The following is a 20,999-nucleotide window of genomic DNA, read 5'->3' as shown; positions in this document are numbered from 1 at the left end:
CTGGTACTCATACTCTTGTGTAATGTCCACCCCCTTGAATGTGAGCTGGACCTAGTGAGTCACTTCTAACAAGTAGAATATGGCACAAGTGATGGGATGTTGCTACCACGACAAAAGACTGTAACTTCCTTCTTGCTGGCACTCCTCTCTCTGTTGCTGGCACTCTCGCGCCTTCTCACTTGCTTGCTCTGATGAAACCAGATACCATGTGGTGAGTTGCCCTATGGAGAGACCCACGTAGCAAGGAACCGAGGAAGGCCTCCAGTCAACAGCTGATGGGAACCCTAATTCTGCCAACAACGGCTGGAGCGAGCTTGGAAAGCAGGTCCACTTCCAGCTGAGCCCTCAGATGAGACTTTGGCCTCCACCATCCTACAGCTTGATTATAGCCTATGAGAGATCCAGAGCCGGGAGACCTAGCTGAGCCTTGCCCAGATTTCTGACTCAGAGAAACTGTGAAATAGTAAATGATGCTTGTAGCCACTAAGTTTGGGGGTAATTTTTTTTTTTTTTGCAGTGATAGATAACTAATATAGCACTCTATTAGATGGTCGGGGGATGATGATGGCTATGATTTCTTTTCTTTTTTTAATATTTATTTATTTAGCTGCGCTGGGTCTTACTTACGGCACACGGGATCTTCATTGCCACATACGGGATCTTCGTTGTGGCATGTGGGATCTTTAGTTGTGGCATGTGGGATCTTTAGTTGCAGCGTGCAGGATCTAGTTCCCTGTCCAGGGGTGGAACCCGGGCCCCCTGCATTGGGAGCAGGGAGTCTTAGCCGCTGGACCTCCGGGGAAGTCCCATATGATTTCTGTTTTTAAGGGGCACAGGGTTCTGTAGTGATTGCCAGAGTGGCTACAAGAACAAAGCCTTTAGGGATGAGGAAGAGAGTTCTGTTCATTCTGCCAGGGGTTAGGCTTAGAGGAAATTGTGTTGAGTGACTGGTACTGGGTTTGATTAGGATTTGACTATACAAGGTGTGGGAAGAAGACACTTCAGGCGTGGAGAGCAACACAGGGAGGTGTGAAAGACCCTTGCGTGTTTGGGAAACATCAGGTGGTCTAGTGAGGCAGGCGAATGAGGAGGAGATTAAGGAGTGATCTGTAAGGATGCGTGGGGGACACAAGGCTGCAGAGATTGCTTTAGATAATAGGATTTGTTCCTCACCCAGTGGTAAAGTCATGGACCATGGGTTGAAAATTTGTCTGTTGAAACTTGTATCAACCATGGTGTGAAGCGCACAGAGCCCAAATTCTGGGCAAGAGATATTTTATCATCCACATAGTTCATGCCTAGATAATACCAAACTCAGTCATTAAAATCTCATCACAGGGCTTCCCTGGTGGTGAGTGGTTGAGAGTCCGCCTGCCGATGCAGGGGACACGGGTTCATGCCCCGGTCCGGGAAGATCCCACATGCCGCGGAGCGGCTGGGCCGGTGAGCCATGGCCGCTGAGCCTGCGCGTCCGGAGCCTGTGCTCCGCAACGGGAGAAGCCGCAACAGTAAGAGGCCCGCATACCGCAAAAATGAAAAAAAAAAAAAAAATCTCATCACAGTATTTGGTTTGATATTAGAAATGGTTTTGTCTGATTTTTCACTGAGTTATTTCTGTGTGGAATAAATATAGTTAAAATGATTTTCAAGGTGATGGGTGCGTTAGCTAACTGTGGTGGTCATTTTGCAACATATACATATATCAACTCATTACATTCGAGAACTTAAACTTACGCAATGTTATATGTCAATTATATTTCAATAAAACTGGAAGAAAAAAATCTTTGTAAACAGAAAAAACAAACAAAAACCTGTTTCAAGTCACCTTATCCCTTTTTTATTGGCTTCAGGGGTCTTTGGGCAGAAAGCTGTATTCCTCCCCTAGGAATAAGGATTGGGACCTTTTTTTCACTGAGCCTGCAAGTTCACTGGACCTCCTATTACTATATCCCTTTTTTAAAAAATAAAATGTTTTCTTTTTAAATTAGTTAATTAATTTTTGGCTGCGTTGGGTCTTCGTTGCTGCACGTGGGCTTTCTCTAGTTGCTGCAAGCGGGGGCTACTCTTCGCTGTGATGAAGGGGCTTCTCATTGTGGTGGCTTCTCTTGTTGTGGAGCACGGGCTCTAGGCACGTGGGCTTCAGTATTTGCAGCATGCAGGCTCAATAGTTGTGGCACACGGGCTTAGTTGCTCCACGGCATGTGAGATCTTCCCGAACCGTGGCCATGGCTCACGGGCCCAGCCGCTCCGCGGCACGTGGGATCTGCCCGGACCGGGGCACGAACCCGCGTCCCCTGCATCGGCAGGCGGACTCTCAACCACTGCGCCACCAGGGAAGCCCTATTATAAGGTTTTTTTTTAGGCTGCACCACGCAGCATGCGGGATCTTAGTTCCCCCGACCAGGATCGAACCCGTGCCCCCTGCATAGAGAGTGCAGAGTCTTAACCACTAGACCGCCTGGGAAATCCCTACATATTTATATTTAAACTCACCTCCGCAAAGAATCCAAGTGTCAGGAAACTATTGAAGCACTAAATTTCTAAAGGCTATGGTAAATGACAGAATAAGGTGTTTCACAAGTTGGTAACTATATAGCATCAACGAGCCCCGTATCTTTCAGATACAGGCATTATTAGAGGGGGGGAAGGCAGTTCAGCCTGAAACAAACACTGTTGTTGGTTGTCTTTAAAAAGGCATTCTCTGATTTGCATTAAATGGAAAAGTTAGGATTCTGTGCTTGTGCCCATTTTGTTGGGAAAAAAATGTACTGTAGAATCATTAAATATACCGCGTTTCAAATTTCACTAATCTTTCTTTCAAGTCTTTTCCAGTTAAATGATCAAATAGTTTAGCGTTATCTGTTCTGCTCATGGTTTTTCTGAAGTGGTACATTTTCTCCTCCCTTGGATTTATTTACTTCATTCTTGACTCTTTCCTCTACTGGTAGCCGGTACTAATGGCCTTCCTGGAAAACAGATATTTGCTTTATTAGCTTCCCAGCTGGTACTCATATTGGGATGACGTCCGTTTCCATGAGCATCGACAGGGCTTTCGAGGGGAAATTCCCATTTGCTGCTGCGTGAAGCGGGGCTCCAGGGCTCCCCAGAGCTGGCCTGGTTTGGTTCAGTCACTGGACCTCAGGGATGTTGACTCTGATGATGAGTCTGGCTCGTGAGAATCACTTTTTGCACTTCTTTCTCAGTTGGGGACATTTATTCAAGAATCACTGCAATGGCAGGCTCAGTGAATGGGGTCACCTTGGTCTATATGAAACAGCGGCACACAACTATCAATCCTGGATCCGCGTGTGTGTGCTGCTTGAGAAGGGACAGACTCATTCCCTTGGCTGAGATTTATCTGATGCCTGATATCAATTACGCTTAATCTCACTCCCCCACCTGGAGTCCCTGCTGATCTCTAAGTCCTCTTTTGCACACTTCAAGTATGGTGGTTGCAGTTCCAGAAAGGAGAAAGGCTGAGTGGAGGTCAGGTCTGTAAAAATATGAGAGGCAAGCTTGGGTAGGTCTAAAGAATCACGTAAAATGTTACCAGCTCCTCTGTGTCCTACACTTTTGCAAAAATCACATCCAAGAAAGAAACAAAATCATTTCTTTTATTCTGATTCATATTGTATATAACATTCTACATGTGTTTGTACCAGTCTTACACATTGATACAAAGAATTACGGGCTTATGTTTTTCTTCTTGGGGGGGTCGGTTATGTTTTCTCCAGTGATGTCACTTGTAACAAACAACTCACAACTGTCAGGGCATAAGACTATTAAAAGAGGAGAAAATCCCACGCCAACCTTGTTTTTTTTTTTCTCCTTTCATTGAGCGTCTCCCTATTTGCAGCTCTGTACTCCATAGGCTACCTGATAGCTTTTACTCAAGAAAGTCGAGTTGTTTTGAAGGTTTGGTTGCTGTTTTCATTTCAGTATTCCAGAGCCAGATGCTTTATGTTCCAGTTCAGTATTTCCCACGTTCACTTTGTTGGTGAACTGTTCTCTGTGGGCCACAGTAAGGCGTTGCCTGGGTGTCTTTCAGTGCCGACAGACACCACTTTAGTGTTAAGAAGGGCTCAGAGGCTGTATTAGTCAGGACGTGCTCTGAGAACAATCAACCACAAACATTTTAGCGTCTTAGAAATGGAGGTCTATTTCTTGCCCGTGCTAAGTGCCCATTGTAGGGTGGCCGTGGGGCTTTGCTTGCTGTTCTCATCGCTCTTCCTTGGAGCTACATATTCATTTGGTACATTTTTGCCTTTGGCGTTCTCACAGGTGAACACTTTACTAGATACTGTATCACTGTGTGATAGGGATTGTCATCCTTGCAGCCTCTGATGGTGGGTTCCCCTCTGTCTACTCCCTGACCTTGCCTTTTTAGTTTTCTTCTAAAGGTAGAGTGGAATTTCACTTATTGGTACCAATTTCTGAATTGGTCAGGATTGGCTAGGTTACGCCGTGGTGAAGGAAAACCTCAAAGCTGCAGTGGCTTAAATGCCGAACGATGATTTCTTACTCCAGGTATACATCTTGAGGGACACTGCCCTGTCCTCCTTACCTAGAGATCCAGGCTGAAAGAAACTCCCCGTCTGTTTCTATCACCGCCCAGGTTAGTGTCCTAGTCACCTAGTGCTGTGTAACAAACAACTTTCAAACTTAGTGGCTTTAAACAATTATCTAGTTGCTCACTATTTTGTAGCTTGGGGTAGGCTTAGCTGGGCAGTTCTGCTGTTCTTGCCTGGGGTTGCTTTGCAGTCATAGTCAGCTGGTGGGTTGGCTGGGGATGGCTGGCCTCCCTCACGTGTCTGGGGTTCAACTGAGATTACTGGAGCAGCTGGGACGGCTGGGTCTCTCTAACCACCTGGTCTCTCATCTTCAAGGAGTCTAGCCTGGGTTTCACTGTTCTAATAAAGAGTGAGAGGTGAAGTTTCATAGACCTCTCGGGGACAGTGCTCACATTGTCACTTTCACCACGTTCTATTGGTCAAAGCAAGTCATAGGGCCTGCTCGGATTCAAGAGAAGGAGAAACCTTCTCTTGGAAGAAACCGCAGAGAATTTATGGCCATTTTAACTCACCACAGCAGGAGAATGGGACAGCGGCGAATCGTGTACAGGCATGCCTCAGAGACAGTCGCGGGTTGGTTCCAGACCACCACAGCAAGGCGAATATATAATAAAGTAAGTCACATAATTTTTTTTCCAGTGCATATCAAACTCACGTGTACACCATACTGTAGTCTAGTAAGTGTGCAATAGCTTTATATCTAAAGAAGCAATATACATACCTTAATTTAAAAATAATTTATTGCTAAAAAAGGCTAACCATCATCTGAGCCTTCAGCGGATTGTAGTAGTGGCGTTAAAAATCACTGATCACAGGGGCTCCCCTGGTGGCGCAGTGGTTGAGAGTCCGCCTGCCGATGCAGGGGACATGGGTTCGTGCCCCGGTCCGGGAAGATCCCACATGCCGCGGAGCGGCTGGGCCCGTGAGCCATGGCCGCTGAGCCTGCGCGTCCGGAGCCTGTGCTCTGCAACGGAAGAGGCCACAACAGTGAGAGGCCTGCGTACCGTAAAAAAAAAAAAAAAAAAAAACCCACTGATCATAGATCACAATAACAAATATAATAATAACGAAAAAATTTAAACTATCGCAAGAATTACCAAAAAGAGACACGCTGATAGACTTAATCAGTGCAGCGTTGCCCCAAACCTTGCATTTGTAAAAAACGCAGTATCCGCAAAGTGTAATAAAGTGAAGAGCAATAAAACGAGGTCTGCTTTACTTGTTCTTAAATCTTGTCCCCAGATATGACAATTGTCACTTCTACTCACATTTCGTAAACCAAAGCACGTCACATGGCCATGCCTAACCTCAGAGAGGGTGGGGAAATGGACTCCGTACCCTCTGCTAAGAAGATAGAAGGCTGAAAGTATTTGATAAATGTAAATAATGATGCTAATAAAAAAGGTCCAATTGTTGACCATTGTGGGCTTCTAGTGTTGGGGATTGACGGGTTTCTTAAACTGATTTTCAGTAGTGCGTAGCTTATGTAACAGAGTTAACCCATCAGATCCAAGACTCTTACATTATATTTAGGCTGTTTGTAAGACTTATGGAGTGCTCTTCAGTATGTGGCTCAAGCCTTCCTGAATGTTTAATCATTTCGTAGCCCTGCATCAACTATAAAAATACGTCACCAATTTTTTTTTGAGTGTGGCGTCAACACATCAGATTTTGTTTATTTAAAGGCTTTTCATAGTGTTTATCACTTACGGATCAGATGGGTCATCAGTGTGTCTTTTATTTCCTTAGTTCCAGGGCAAGAATCCAATGAATATGTGCATGAAGATGATTAAGCAGGGGTCACACACAGAGTTGGAATCTCATGTGTCACAAGTTTAAATTTTTTTTTTTTTTTTTTTTCTTGCGGTACGCGGGCCTCTCGCTGTTGTGACCTCTCCTGTTGTGGAGCACAGGCTCTGGACGCGCAGTCTCAGCGGCCATGGCTCACGGGCCCGGCTGCTCCGCGGCATGTGGGATCCTCCCGGACCGGGGCACGAACCCGCGTGCCCCGCATCGGCAGGCGGACTCTCAACCACTGCGCCACCAGGGAAGCCCTTAAATTTAGTAGTAGTGATATCTTGATATGGACTTTGAAGAGACAACAATAATTGGGGATCCCTGTGGAGGTTGTACTCTTTCAGTCAGAGGTGGTTTGTGTTCATGGAATCAAAGGCTGGCGGGAGACTGAGGTAAGTTTCGTTGATTTGTTTGTTTGTTTTTGGCTGCCCCACGCGGCATGTGGGATCTTAGTTCCCCAACCAGGGATCGAACCCGCACCCCCTGTAGTGGAAGTGCTGCGTCTTAACTACTGGACCACCAGGGAAGTCCCTGAGGTGGGTTGGTAAGAGTCATACAGCGTTCCTGACTATTTTCATGATGAATGAAATAAACCATATTAAGTAAATAGTTATATACAGCTAGATATACATATGAAACTTAAAAAGAAATTTCACAAGTATGACTTTAGATGGAGGGATGTAGCCTTCCATCCAGTCTGTTGGGAAGTCAGGTGGCAGAGGGAAACAGGGGATCTGAGAGGCTGGTGCAGACATGAAGAGTGCTGTGGGCAAGAGTAGGGATTTGCATAAAAAAAGCATGAAATACGGCTTCCCTGGTGGCGCAGTGGTTGAGAGTCCAACTGCCAATGCAGGGGACACGGGTTCGTGCCCCGGTCCAGGAAGATCCCACATGCCGTAGAGCGGCTGAGCCCGTGAGCCATGGCCGCTGAGCCTGCACGTCTGGAGCCTGTGCTCTGCAACGGGAGAGGCCACAACAGTGAGAGGCCCGCATACCGTAAAAAAAAAAAAAGCATGAAATAATGCCATGTGCACCAACATGGATGGACCTGGAGATGGTCGTACAATTGAAGTAAGTCAGACAAAGACAAGTATCGTATGGCATCACTTATATGTGGAGTCTAAAAAAGTGGTACAAATGGACTTATTTACAAAAGAGAAACAGACTCACAGACATAGAAAACAAACTTATGGTTACCAAAGGAGATAGTGGAGGGTAAGCGTGTGTGGGGAGATAAATTAGGAGTTTGGGATTAGCATATACACACTACTATAAAATATATATAAAATAGATAACCAACAAGGACCTACTGTATAGCACAGGGAACTCTACTCAATACCTTGTAATAAGCTATAATGGAAAAGAATCTGGAAAAGAATAAATATATGCATATAACTGAATCACTTTGCTGTACCCTTGAAACTAACACAACAGTGTAAATTAACCATGGTTCAACAACAAAAAAATCCTAAGGTTAAAAAAAAACAACAGTAAGGGCTTTGGAGCCAGTGGATCTGCTTCAGGACCCGACCCTGCTATTTACTGGCAGCGTGTCTCAGAGACAGTGAGTACCAGTGGCACAGACCAGCCACCTGCCCGAGCCTCCCTTGCAGTTGAGGTGTGACCACGTGACTGAATGAGAGCTACTGGAATGAGGGCAGCGGGAGTAGAATGTGCCACTTTCAGCCTTGGGCCAGAAAGACACTCCTCCATCATATGTGACCCTCGCTCCCTTTCCCCCTCTGCCGTCTGAATGGAGAAGATTTGGGAGGCGGGGGGCTTGGAGGAGGGCGGAGAAGTTGGAAGTTGCCTGGGTTCTTGAATGACTTCACGCGGCGCAGCCTGCTTCCCTCCCACCCCATCGCCACTGCTGCATCGGACCACAGGTGCACAGAGCATCTTGCTTGGTCAAACCCCTGAGATTCGGGGGTTTGTTAGAGCAGATAGTGCTACGCTATTACTTGTGTAATATTAGGCAAGACACGTAGTCCTTATCAGCGCTACTTTTTCTTTTTGTGTGTTTCTGTTAACTGGGTTTTTTTTAAGTCTTTGTAAAAACTTGAAGTATATTTGCTGTACGATATTACGTAAGTTATAAGTGTGCAGTACAGTGACCCACGGTTTTAAAGGTTACACTCCTTTTATAGTTATTATAAAATATTGGCTATAGTCACTGTATTGTACAGCATATCCCTGTAGCTTATTTTATTTTATTTTTAATAGATTTTAAATTTTAATTTATTTTTGGCTGCTTTGGGTCTTCGTTGCTGCGTGAGGGCTTTCTCTAGTTGCGGCGAGAGGGGGCTACTCTTCGTTGCGGTGCGCGGGCTTCTCGTTGTGGAGCACGGGCCCTGGAGCACGTGGGCTTCAGTAGTTGTGGCACGCAGGCTCAGTAGTTGTGGCGCACGGGCTCAGTAATTGTGGCTCGTGGGCTCTAGATCGCAGGCTCAGTATTTGTGGCTCACGGGCTTAGCAGCTCCGCGGCACGAGGGATCTTCCCAGACCAGGGCTCAAACCCGTGCCCCTGCATCGGCAGGCAGAGTCTTAACCGCTGCGCCACCAGGGAAGCCCTGTAGCTTATTTTATACCTAATAGTTTGTACCTCTTACTCCCCTACCCGTATCCTGTCCCTCCTGCCTCCCCTCTCCTCACTGGTGACCACTAGTTTGTTCTGTGTCTGTGAGTCTGTCAACCCCACTTTCCTCAGCTATCAACGGAGGCAACTAATGCCCACTTAATGGAAATTTTTGTAAGGATCGAAAGACGTAAGGTTTATAAAGTGTTTAACATATTGCCTAGCATATAGTAAATAATAAATGGTAGATATTAATAATAATAGGAATGTTAGAGTGTTTCCTTTCTGAAGTTGGAACAAACTACTTTTTTTCAGTTACTCCTAATGTACTATGAGATTTATTACAGTAAAGAGCTTTGGAAAGACCGAGGCAGAATTACCAGTTTAACACTTAGTCGGATACCTTAGGCTACGTGGAAAAAAACTAGAATGTCTTGATTTCTTTCTTTGGGGATGAGAAGTAGATAAAATAGAACAGACTGGATGAAGCATATGAAACTGGGAACTCTTAATGCACCTCGTTATCAGACACCAGCGTGTGCTTGCTAAGACCCAAATGTGACCCCAGCATCATGCCAGGCGCTGTTGAGGTGCTTCACGTGTATTAACTCCTAAATCCTCGCAGGGGCCATCTGAAGTGGGCACTCCTATCATGCCCATTTTACAGATGAGGAGACTGAGGCATGGAATAGTTAAGTACTAACTTGTCCAAGGCCATCCCGGCTAGCCAACGGCAGAGCCAGGATTTGAGTCATGCAGCCTGGCTCCATGGTCCACGCTTTGGACCACTATCCCTCCACACTGCCGTAGACACAGGCAGAGCAGGTGCTCTATAAATATTTATTTGTTCAGTAAGTGAAAGTTGCCACTTGGCATATTTTCAGAGACCTATATCACCCATGTGGGAATTGGAACTCCTGGATAGCAATCAGATCCCTGATTCTTTTACGATATTAAAATATGATAAGAAGTCATGTGGTGGCGGAGGGGTCAGAGAGCCACATTAGATTTGGGTGCTAAACTGAACCCAGCATTCAAGTTGAGGTCAGGAGAACCCAGCATTCAAGTTGAGGTCAGGAGATGGGCACAACCAGTGCCGGTGGGGTGCTTACTTTCTGGGTTGTAGAGATTAGGTCTCCACCCATACTGCAGGCAAACGTAACAAGATTTGATTGCCAAATAATCCTAAACTTCAGCCCTGTAAGAAGCTTCTGACTTGGGCAAAGTGTGCTCTTCATAGAGGTGTCAACCCACATCGCGCTTTCTCCCGCACTGTACCGCGGTTGTGAGAAGAAAGAAATGTCACTTGAACACGAAAGCACGATTTACACTTAACATTCCTCAAATGACTCTCGGAAGCTTATCTGCTTTTCCAGCAATTTTGTGATGGATGTCATTGCTTATTTTGTTTTACAAGCTACCCACAGTTGGTGATTTCTTTTTTATAAAGCTCATAAGATGAGTGACAGTATAGCGTTCACTCTCTGTCACCAAAGGTGTTCGTACACATCTGTCTGTAGGTAGATCTATACGAAGAGAGGAAAGAGACCAAGCTGACCTACGATTCCTTTTTTCCTAAAATTTCCTTGTGTCATAGCTCTGATCTTAAATCTTATTTGGCAAGTCACAGAATGTGCTAGTTTATCAAAGAGATTTTAAAAAATGGACCTTTTTTCCTGCCTTCTGAATTTCAATGAAAGCAGAGTATTCGTCTTCACTATTGATCTCTTCCATTGAGTAGTTCTTTTGATGATTACCACTTTTCTATATTTATAGAGAATCAGCACTTCATAAATGTCAAAAGGCACTTTGCTTTACAGAAGTGTCAGTGTTCTAACGTCTCACGAAGTTAGCAATTATCACGAGAACCACGTGTGGAAACTGGAAAATAACTAATTACTAAGGGAAGTAATTTTTTTGTTTTTCTTGGTAGAATCAGAGAACGAGGAAAAGTTCTTCATTCTCTGTCTTATTTTGATTGTCCTTTTGTCCATAGAGTCACTGTGGTCCGGGAACTTTGTCATCTTCCTTTTCCACTTGCTTTTCTTCCTCCAAGTTACTCTCTCCGGGGGCTTGAATATCAAGTGGGCTATAAAAATCTCCTGCAATGTGGGATGCTTGTACTGGGACAGAGGAAAATTACATTTGGAGCATAGGAATCAGAAGGGCAGCCTTTTGGGGTCCTACGTAATTACTGTATTAGGGTTTATAAAGAAATTTCTCTATACTGTGATGACAGTATAAGTGAAGATTTCAGACAGTTTTCAGCATCGGGGGTAGAGGGGCTGTAAATAATGCTTAAGAGCTGTCCTGACCATTTACCCTCCACTGAATTGAGCACGTCCTGTAGACATAATCTGTGCTTGGAGGTTTTTTGCTTGTTTGTTTTTTCAAGTCCCCAGTAAGGCTAGTTTGAAAAGTTGTCATAGCAACACTGGCCACTGGTCTCAGACAACATAACAGGGTGAGAAGGTGACCTCCACTGGACTTCAGGCTTTGTTAGCTCACGCTGTTTTGTGCTGGAATGGCTTGTTTGGAGATAACATTTCATTGCAGCAAAAACACTCTACGTTGGAGACCCCTAGGAAAGCAGTATCTTGCTCTCAGAGTGGGTGCATCACACAAACCTCCCCCGGGCCCCTCCCGTTGCGGAGCACGGGCTCCGGACGCGCAGGCTCAGCGGCCACGGCCCACGGGCCCAGCCGCTCCGCGGCATGTGGGATCTTCCCGGACCGGGGCACGAACCCGCGTCCCCTGCATCGGCAGGCGGACTCTCAACCGCTGCGCCACCAGGGAAGCCCCTATGTCTAATCTCTTGGCCCGTGGATTGCCACTCGTCACATTTCTTATCGTGTGTTAATAGAATTATGCTAAATTGGAGCGAGTGGTGTCTTCTCAGTAGCTTTAGTTGGAATAGACAGCTTTTCAGCTCTGTGGAGTTTCTTGGTTCAGTCTGCCAGGAAGTTTGAGATGTCCTGGGTTTTTTTCAGTAGACTGCTCTCACCTACACGTGGCTGTTCTATATGTTACGGCTCTTGCATTTCATGACTGTGTTAAGTGACGTTACTCTCATAATTCAAAGGGACGGTATACAAAGCCCTGTGTGTTTTTCAGGAAACTGCAAAGGAATGTTGAATTCCATCCGTCTTCCTCACACAGAGTATGGCTTCAAGTTTTCTGTGTTACAGGTCCTGGGCTGTCACATTTATGTTGATTGACTTTTCATGTCTTTTGACGGGATGAAAAAATGTCTGCTTTCACATTTTTGCTCTTTGATTTCAGTGACCTGATTTGCTAGTGTTTCGAAAAATCCTCAGCATCTCTTTTGGAGTTGCATTCCTCTCGGTTCATCACCCTGAGTTCTCATCTGCCTCTACCTCTTTCATTCTTATTTTTCTGGCTTCTCACTTTGACCTGATAGGAACATGATAGGCACCTAATACATTTGGATTGTGTTGAATTTTAGGAGGGAGAGAGAGACAAGGCACAATTTGGATGAATGCTATTTTAGGAGAACCTCTTTCCGCTGACGTCTTTCAGAGGGTTATGGCCTTATGTCAGGGAGTAGAACAGAGCTGAGCTTCTCCGGCTGATAACTGACCATTCCCTGTTTGAAATCAGGCGCAGATGCGTTGGCTGCAGGCAGGGTGTTCGGACTGACACAGTTTTTCAGGCTGATCTGATAATTGAGAAGATTCATCTATTGGAAAGATGTCTGTGAAAGCTGTGGAGAGCTAGCAAACAAAACAAAACGAAGACAGTAATTCCGGCTCTGCAATAAGCCATTTCTGTGTTTGGGTATTTCCACCAGATTTATTGCCATGATTATTTTAAATACTCTTATGTAAATTGAACAAAGAATGTATTTTGCCTTTCATCCCAATGACTCTGGTGATATGTGGTCCCTGATTTTGATCAGCCGGGATAGTGCCATGTGAGAGAGAGCAATGTGATAATAAATGAGAAGGCAGCAGAGATAAACTGCCCTGTCCTGCCCAGTCACCTCCATTCTTTAAACACAGATTGACTCCGGGACATGAAAGGACTGCCAAGTAGTTAACCTGCGCAAACAGCAGTAGAGCTACAGCAGACGAACTGTCCTTTGACGAAAGCATCTCAGTGCCTCTTTAATTACATCCCCAAGGATTCGCATCTCTTAACCACCAGAATGGCCACGTTGCAATGGCCACATGGAAAAGAAGTAAGAAGGATTAGAAACCAGCAGATTAAATTACTCGGGGACTGTGTTTCTCAGAACTCTAACAAAAGTGGAGAGGAAACCTGAGCACGAGAGGGAGTAAATCACAAAGCCTCTAAATACTGTTTCCGATCCCCCGACCTTCTCCCAAACTTGCAGAGCCCCACGTAACTCAAGAATTGAATTTTCATAATGGAAAAGATTTTAGGATGACATGTCACATTTCCACTTTCCCAGTGGGGGTAAACGTCCCATAGAAAGACTCGTCTACAGTACTGATTCACAGCTCTGAATGGCAAAATTGAAAGATTTCAAATACCAGTCTACCTAGTCATGGGGTCCATGATGATATCACAGGCAATGGAGTGTCATTTACTGTTTAAAAGATACCGTAGGAAAACTAAATACCGTGGGTGGTACTACAAGATACAGTGTCATCTGGCACACACTTGGTGCTCAATAATTATTTGAATCAAATATGAAGTGGATCATACAACCTGATCTTATAATTCAGAACAATCTAGTTGAGTTCAGTAGATTTCAGTTCAATTCAGCAACCATTTACTACCAATAATTTGCAAGGCGCTGTGCTGGGGGCTGCAAAGAATAGTAAGGTACAATCTGGTGGTGTTCTTTTTTTTTGTTTTTTGTTTTTGTTCTGTTTCTTTTTTTTTTTCAGTACCTGGGCTTCTCACTGCTGTGGCCTCTCCCGTTGCGGACCACAGGCTCCGGACGCGCAGGCTCAGCGGCCATGGCTCACGGGCCCAGCCGCTCCGCGGCATGTGGGATCTTCCCGGACCGGGGCACGAACCTGCGTCCCCTGCATCGGCAGGCGGATTCTCAACCGCTGCGCCACCAGGGAAGCCCTCTGGTGGTGTTCTTGATGGTAGTGGATGTGATCACCATCATAAGACAAGTAAACAAATATAATAGCTATAAAACAGGCAATATTAGCTTCACAAGAGAGCTACCTAAAAGCGCTACCCCAAGAGCATAATGCAGATGTATGAATATTACTAGAGTACAGGTTACAGAAGCCACCAAATACTAGTCATTGGTTGTGCTCATTCAGTTAAGCGTAATGAAGGTCAGACAAGCTTGAATGCCTATTTGTAGCCCAGAATGTGTATGTGGTGGTTTTACGGAAACTTTCTCTCATAAAGGGTGCTGCATGGGCCAGTGGGATGAACACAGATATTTTTAGCCCAAGTGACCTGTGTTCAGATCCCACTTCCGCTAATGGTTAGCATTGTGAAAACTGGTAAATCTCTCTGATTCTTAATTCTTTTGTCTCCAAAATAGACATAGTATTCCTATTAATATAAATTTACAGGGTGGTTGTAAGGTTTAAGAGAGGCTACTTGTAACATGTTTAACACGGCATCTGGCACATAGAAAGCCCTCAGTAAAGATCCCTTCTCTATCTTTCTCTCTTCCACCAGAGAGTGAATGTACACAAGTCAGTCTATTAATCTGACCCTTTTGCCATAACTGTTCTAAGGAAAAGGGTAGGAACCATTTTCTGGGCTGTTTACTTTTTAGTAGCGCTAAGGAAACTTAAGAAAATTAAGGATCTGCAAATAAAGCAGTGGATGTTTCCCAAGATGGAGGGGACCCAATATGTTGAACAGCGTATTATTTGTGTTTGCAAAACCACGTATTGGTATTCAGAGAATTATTTCAAGCCTCTTTCACGCACATGATCTCACGTTCCCCTCGTTCACTGTTGAATATATTTGAAAAGTAGCCAGCTTCTGAATTTGTTTGATGGATAAATATTTTATTCACAATATAGCTTAGATCTGTTTTCAATTCCATATATATATATATATATATCTCTTTTTTGCTAAAATTGAGTAACAGTGTACCTATGACTGAAGGTGGTGGTGGGTTATGTTTCTGAGCTTTTCCCCCCTGGAGTTTGAGGCTCTTTCAGGTGCTAAATGCACAGTGTTTTGTAGTTTCCCCTCATATCTTATCCTGGAAGTTTCTAGTTTTTCTTCTCTTCTTGAAGGTTTTCTTAAAACACAGATTCCTCTTTATCTCCATACTTTTCTTTTCTTTTTTCCTCCTGAGGTTCTTACCGAAGACAACCAGGTTGTAAACTCCCCGAAAGAAGTCTTTATGTCTTAAATCTCTTTGCTCATGCCAAAAGCCCAGGGAAGTCTCGAGTAAATCGACCGCTCCCTTTGTAACAGTCAAGTCAGTATTCTAGCCACCAAAGCGTCACGCGTCATGGGACATGGTTTCTAATTCTTCTGATGAGTCAGGAAACCACGAAACGCTATACTTGGAAAAGTCACAGCAAATGAATATTTTCATTCATTTTATACTATATGGATTAATCTGTAGAAGATCTTGAAATTCCAATAGATTACATAAGAGATCATATTTATTTTAAGTACAATACTATATTTTCCTATGTTAAGGAAGAATGGATTTCTCTTCTTTTTTCCCTCCCTTTCTCACCCCACACCTTCTTCCTCCTTACCTAGATCATTTCATGAAAGGGGGGAAGATACACTGTCACGGTGGCTGATTTTCCAAAATTTACTGCATTGCTTTCTCCAGCTATTTTCTGTCTGCATTGTTCACTTCTTAGAGCGATGTCGCATATTTAAATGGGATCACAAACAAGTGAAAAGTAAGTGACGACCCACCCTATTTTTATGTCATCCTCTCATTTTTTTTTTTTTTTGCGGTACGCGGGCCTCTCACTGTTGCGGCCTCTCCCGTTGCGGAGCACAGGCTCCGGACGCGCAGGCCCAGCGGCCACGGCTCACGGGCCCATCCTCACGCTCCGCGGCACGTAGGATCCTCGCGGACCGGGGCACAAACCCGTGTCCCCTGCATCGGCAGGCGGACTCTCAACCACTGTGCCACCAGGGAAGCCCTATGTCATCCTCTCTTAAGAGGTTTACTAGAAGCTGATAGTCTTCACTTTATTACATAACACGTATTTATGGGGTACTTAAATGTCAGGCACTGGGCGAGCTGCTGGATATACAGCAGTGAACAGGGGTCCTGTGAATGAGAGCTCACAGTCAGAGGGCAAAGGTTTTCCAGGCCCAGGGCAGTTTGTATTCAGTCAGGGGGTTTGAAGAAGTACATTTGGCTTCACAATTAGAAGAGTGTGGATTAGGACTTCTTCTGGTTAAATAAATTCCTCTTCAGTTGCTCAGCCAGAAACAAGAGTGAAATAATGCCGTTTGCAGCAACATGGATGGACCTGGAGATGGTCATACTAAGTGAAGTAAGTTGGACAAAAACAGATGTCACATGATCTCACTTACACGTGGAATCAAAAAATGATACAGGGCTTCCCTGGTGGCGCAGTGGTTGAGAGTCCGCCTGCAGATGCAGGGGATGCGGGTTCGTGCCCCGGTCCGGGAAGATCCCACATGCCGCGGAGCGGCTGGGCCCGTGAGCCATGGCCGCTGAGCCTGCGCGTCCGGAGCCTGTGCTCCGCAACGGGAGAGGCCACAGCAGTGAGAGGCCCGCGTACCGCAAAAAAAAAAAAAAAAAAAGATACAAATGAACTTATTTACAAAATAGAAATAGACTCACAGACACAGAAAACAAACTTACGGTTACCAGGGAGGAAGGGGCAGGGAAGGGATAAATTAGGAGTTTGGGATTAACAGATACACACTACTATATATAAAATAGATAAATGACAAAGACCTACTGTATAGCACAGGGAACTATATTCAATATCTTGTAATAACCTATAATGGAAAAGAATATGAAAAAAATATATATATATAACTGTATCACTTTACTGTACACCTAAAACATTGTAAATCAATTATATTTCAGTTTAAAAAAATCCCTCTTCACATTTCCCTAAATTACCAATAATCAGGAGAAAACTTTGTTTCCTGAAGTTCTACCACGGATTAGCAGGAAAATGATTAATCATTTAAACTAAAAAAAAAATTTTTTTTAATCATTTAAACTTCCTCTCATTTAGACAAACTTTCCTCATTTGCTGGAAAAACTGGCTCCGCTGACTGCCATTTACTCAGCACAACCCCGAGAGGCATTAAGAGCTGCTCTAGACTCAGAAGAGTTCCCTTTATTGGGAAGTTGGTGGTAATAGTTCTCTAACAGGCATTCTTAATCAATGATAAAAATAACCTTTTAGATGCTTAAATCATTTGGCTGCCAAGGGCATTTAATTAGGCCCATTGCCAAATGCTAATTAATGATACAAGTGGAGGGTTTTATTTAAATTTGTTATACTAACATGTGGAAATAGAAACTGCAGATGGAGAGAAACTTGTCGAAGGTGGAACGTGTCAGGTGGAGGAACAAACACCAAACATTAAAATAATAGACCTGCTGAGTTACAGAAGGTAATTGAAATAGAAACCTTGCATAGAAGATAATTTATTTGTGAAAAGCTTCTTGTAATTGAAAGTACTCAAGCTGCTGAAAAATATAGAAAATCACGGGCATTATTGTAGGCTAATCCTTATTGAATAGGATGAATTTAACTCAGTTGTGAGGGAGGTAAGTTCCAGAGAGCTGTGTGGTATAAACGCCGTCTCCCTTTCGTTAAATACATTTGCTTTTCCAGTGTTTATACGTCCAGTTGGTGTTATGGTCCTGAGTTTATTTCCAGCACCAGCTGCACTGATGTCATGTTTTAGGTCTTTCTGATTTGCAAAGAAAATTTATGGTAGGGCTATGGTATCCCCAATGGCTAATGGCTAACAAGATTTCTTCCAGGCTCAGTGGAGGGATGCTATACTGTACAGTCCAGATACGTCTGGGTTTCTATCAACATGTTTCCCCTGGAAAGCCCCATGGCTTGGCTTTCTGCCACTCATGCTCCTGACATGTCCCGGTGGGTTTATTGTGGATTAAAACGATTGGAGTAGCTAAAGGCAGAAGATCCACCCAAAGTTAAGAGGGCAGTGGGGGCCATATGCCTGCCGTTCTATTCTTACTGGACGTGGGCAAAAATGGGAAGGTCTATAGATATGCATTTTTTCTTGTATTAGTGGAAAGATTGGGTCTACAGATCTCTGAACTTGAGTCTGGCGACTAACCACTGAATGTGATGAAATTCTGGTTAAAGAAACAAGAGCTCTGAGTCAAGAAGCCGTTCATAAGGATCAGTTTGATGGGATCCACTTTGTGAGGTAGAGAAATAGCGAGGAGGGGCTGGAGGTCGTTGCCACATTGAGTGACAGTGCAGGATTGAATCTGCTCTCTTCTGGTTGCTTCTGAGATCTCCCAGCTTAGCGCCGTGGTTTATGCTCATGTCCCTTCTTAAAGTGAGTGTTCTCCAGTTCATTCGTCTCTTTACGTTCCTCCACTACATCCAGCTCAAATTCCACTTGCCCTGGAAAAACCTTGGAGCACTCCGTCTAGGATTGATGCCTCATTGCGCTGAAGAAAGATCCCGGATACATTTAAAATCCACCGGGAAAATGGCACTCATTGCCTAGAATCACGTGACTGACACTCACGGTATATTATCTCTTTCTTTTATAATTGCTTGGATGCCTATCTCGTCAAATTAGATTTCACATTCAGGGAAGGCAGGGGCGATCCATTTGCATTTCCCACACCTTTGCACAGTGCCCAGCTTAGGAGAGTTACACAGTAACTATTTGTTGATGAACCAGTGAAAGAACACAGAGGGTTGAACTCAAATGGCCAGTGTCACCAATGAGCTGGTGAGTACAACGTGTCATTCTCACTGTGAAGGCCATCTGCCCTGTTTCTCCACCCCTCACTGTGGCTGTAATGCCAGAAAGGGGCCGGGATGCATCTCATTAAGTGAAACATTAACTTTTTACCACACGTCCAAATGGTATAAACATCTGGGAGTGCTCAAGATAGACACATTCAAATCTGCATTACCAAATGACTACAGAATGTCTGACAAAGCTTTTCAGTGTTCCTTTTTGCTTACAGGACATCTCAGTCAACATTTGGATTCTTATAAGTGCGGGGTGATGTAACTCCCGTGGCATTACAAGGAGATGGTATTTTTAGCTACTCTTCTCAAGACCTGGTATCTTCTACCTGGAACCCGAGGGATGAAATCGACCTTACAGACCCCTTCCCTTTACTGAGGAGGAAAGTGAGGCTTACAGAGTTTAAAGGACTTGTTCAAGGTCACTCAACTTGTGATTGACAGCTGTCCAAATACAGTATCATTCACAGATGGCTGTGTTGTTTGACCATCAGATATAGACCAAACCCTTAATTTTTGGGGCTCTTTATATCATATTGAGCTAGTTTGATCTTTATATATCAAACCTTGCGAGTCTCTGGCAAGTAGACTATTTCTCAGATGAGGAGACCGCCTCATATGTAAGTTGAGGTTGTTTGTTTGAGATCAGCGACAACTAAGCCCACGTAGAAATGATCGTTACCACTGGCTGAGCTTTTATTTTGACGTTTAGCTCCGGTAAAGAAAAAGCATCTGTTTCTCTCTGCTCTTGCTTGGCTGGCCCCCCTTGGGACCAATAACAAGCATTGATCATGAAAATGGTTACGTGACTTCTCACCCATCTGTGGATGCAAAGCAAGGTGTGAGGACCCCAAGGACCCAGGGTTCTGGCTCCAGCCCCTCCTCTCTCCTGCCGGGCGCAGAGCTGTCCCACGAAGACCTCTCCAGGTGTGTGAGGGTCCCAGGGGAAGCCCGGCAGGTGCTGACAGCTGAATTTCCAGGTTTAGAAATTAAGCTCTCCTTGTTTTCTGTGACGACCCCTTACACGCAGCCCTCCAAGCCATCTGGGGGAGCATTCCATTGCCATTTCTAATGGTAGCAGCTGTGAGGTCACTGATGCTTACGTCAAGCGCTGTCTTTTGATTCTTCTAACGATGACCATCTTTAGGTTTCCAAGTGGTGATCTTATCCACACAGAAATGGAGGATGGCTCTCTCCCCATTTCTTTGCTTCACTTTATTATTCAGGCCTTAAAACGTAATGACTTGGGTGTACAGTCACAGAACATCTCTTAAGAAACCAGTTCCTGGAAGTTCCCTGGTGGCCTAGTGGTTAGGATTCAGCACTTTCACCGCTGTGGCCCAGGTTCAGTCCCTGGTGGGGGAACTGAGATCCCGCGAGCCTCACGGTGTAGCCAAAAGAGAAAAAGAAAGCAGTTCCTCCAGACCGTAGCCCTGTCTTGGGGACAATCTGAAGTCAAGTGTGAGAATCTGGACATGTCCCATTATTACCTTCTCTGTGTTCTCCACTTCTTCCTCCTCTTCCCCACACTCCCCTAAAGCAAAAAACTAACATTTCTTCCTCTCCTTCAGCAAAACACGAAGAGAATCCTGTGTATCAACTCATGCAAATAGTTGTGGGAAAGGGTCAAAGTGTTACTGCACCAAACTTGAGTCCGCTTGCCTGCGGGCAGTAAAGCCAATCTCCTGATACCGGGTGGCGGTGAAGGGAAAGTGCAGCGTTTATTGCAGGCGCCAAGCAAGGAGTCCAGGAAGCTAGTGCTCAAAAGACCTCAACTCCCTGAAGGCTTTCAGAGAAAGGTTTTTTTTTTTTAATAAATTTATTTGTTTTTGGCTGCGTTGGGTCTTCGTCTCTGCGTGCGGGCTTTCTCTAGTTGTGGCGATTGGGGGCTACTCCTCATTGCAGTGCATGGGCTTCTCAATGTAGTGGCTTCTCTTGTTGCGGAGCACGGGCTTTAGGTGCGCAGGCTCAGTAGTTGTGGCGCATGGGCTTAGTTGTTCCTCGGCATGTGGGATCTTCCCGGACCAGGGCTCGAACCCATGTCCCCTGCATTGGCACGTGGATTCTTAATGACACCACCGTGCCACCAGGGAAGTCCCAGGGAAAGGTTTTTGAACACTGAGTGAAGGAGGGGTGTTATGAGAT

This window comes from Neophocaena asiaeorientalis, unplaced genomic scaffold (assembly GCF_003031525.2).
Source record: "Neophocaena asiaeorientalis asiaeorientalis breed wild unplaced genomic scaffold, Neophocaena_asiaeorientalis_V1.1 scaffold65, whole genome shotgun sequence".
Lineage (NCBI taxonomy): Eukaryota > Metazoa > Chordata > Mammalia > Artiodactyla > Phocoenidae > Neophocaena > Neophocaena asiaeorientalis.
The sequence above is the reverse complement of the archived record's forward strand: the minus strand, read 5'-3'. Positions refer to the sequence as shown.